Source organism: Chiloscyllium plagiosum, unplaced genomic scaffold (genome assembly GCF_037043375.1).
Source record: "Chiloscyllium plagiosum isolate Xiang-an unplaced genomic scaffold, Cpla_swu_hap1 HiC_scaffold_42, whole genome shotgun sequence".
Classification (NCBI taxonomy): Eukaryota; Metazoa; Chordata; class Chondrichthyes; order Orectolobiformes; family Hemiscylliidae; genus Chiloscyllium; species Chiloscyllium plagiosum.
In genome coordinates, this window is record NW_028270180.1 from 15,393,291 (window position 1) to 15,395,478 (window position 2,188).

Here is a 2,188-nt window from a genome sequence, read left to right on the forward strand (position 1 = left end):
TCTCTCCCTGCACTGGGCTCAATCTCTCTCTCCCTGCACTGGGCTCAATCTCTCTCTCCCTGCACTGGGCTCGATCACTCACTCTCCCTGTAGTGGGCCCAATCTCTCTCTCTCCCCACACTGGGCCTAATTTCTCACCCCGCGCTGGGGTCAATCTCTTCCCCCCCCACCTGCACTGGGCACAATCTCTCTCTCTCCCCACGCACGGGCTCAATCTCTCTCTCCCCGCACTGGACTCGCTCTCTCTCTCTCTCCCTGCACTGGGCTTGATCTCTCTCTCTCCCCGCACTGGGCTCGATCTCTCTCTCCCCACACTGGGCTCGATCTCTCTCTCCCCACACTGTGCTCGATCTCTCTCCCCCCACACTGGGCTTGATCTCTCTCTCCCCACACTGGGCTCGACTCTCTCTCCCCACACTGGGCCCGATCTCTCTCACCCCATGCTGGGGTCAACCTTTCTCTCCCCCCCGCACTGGGCACAATCTCTCTCTCTCTCCCCATGCACGGGCTCAATCTCTATCTCCCCATATTGGGCTCCCTCTCTCTCTCTCTCTCTCCCCACACTGGGCCCGATCTCTCACTCCCCAAACCTGTACACTGCCATCTTGCCACTGACTGCCATCTGGATTCATCAGTTGCCCTCCAAGTGCCGCCAGAGCCCCCTCTGGTGTCGCTCCAGGCCCTCAGATACCTCTGTAATGCCGCCGATTGCCCAGGTTCTGCCCAAACGCATCAACTAGACCTGAGACCATCACCCTCACTATCAAAACCCCGTCAGTTGTTATGTCATCTGCAAACATGCTAATTATACATTTACATCCACATCCGAGTCATCAACGGTCATAGCAAACAGCAAGGGTCCTATTATCTATCCCTGTGGTATATCTATGTCAATACTATGTCAGCGAGGAACAGGGACATTATTCTCTGAAGACACAAAATGGAGAACGGAGGAGTTGAAAACGAAGGAAAAACAATCAAAAGTGAAAAAGCAAATCAAACACTGAAGACCAAAGGAAGAGATGAACTGACAGTGGAGGCTGTGCAAATTATTTATTTTTATTTTCTTTATTTTTCTTTTATTTGTGGACAGTATATTAGCTGTGGCCAGCCAGCTCAGAGTCAGTCCAAGGAACTGAGAAGATTCTAATCTCCCCCGGTTGTATATTTTTTTTCTTCTGGTTATATATATATTTTCTTTATTTACACCCCAGTTCCATTTTTTTCTGTTTTTCTTCTGGTTTCCCCCCACACCACTGTCGTACAGAAATAACGCTGATACTACAGCATCCATCTTGTGTATGTGTAGGTGTAAAATGCAGTGAAAATGCAAGTTGTTTTTTTAGCAAAAGTTTATTTAAAGCGATTTTAATTGATTTGATGACTAACACTGTACGCTTTGCACAATTTGGAGTAAACTAGGGTTGATGTGGTTTTTATTTATATCCAGATAATGGGATTTTAATCATATATCTAATTTCAAATTAATATAATGAGTCTTCTGAGTGTGCTTTGTAATTGGACAATTAATTTACGCGTTAATATTGCGATTATTTTATTATGAAATGATTGTCACACAGCTCACACTGGTAATGGAGAGGAGGAAATTAATTCAAAGTAATTTAGGGATTTAAGTGATGGTGTAGTGTTCAGTCAGTCTCAACATGAGGAGAGGAACCTTTCACACTGACAGCATTCCTGCACATTCTTCACACACCAGTTCCATTCCCCATTAAATATAGATGCAATAAACAGGTGAAATGTCCAATAGAGTCTGAGTTTTCTCCAGCGTGTTACGAGTAACAAAATTCTTGCAGCATGATAGAGTCATAGAGATGTACAGCAAGGAAACAGACCCTTCGGTCCAACCCGTCCATGCCGACCAGATATCCCAACCCAATCTAGTCCCACCTGCCAGCACCCGGCCCATATCCCTCCAAACCCTTCCTGTTCATATACCCATCCAAATGCCTCTTAAATGTTGCAATTGTACCAGCCTCCACCACATCCTCTGGCAGCTCATTCCATACACGTATCACCCTCTGTGTGAAAAAGTTGCCCCTCAGGTCTCTTTTATATCTTTCCCCTCTCACCCTAAACCTATGCCCTCTAGTTCTGGACTCCCCGGTCCCAGGGAAAAGACTCTGTCTATTTATCCTATCCATGCCCCTCATAATATTGTAAACCT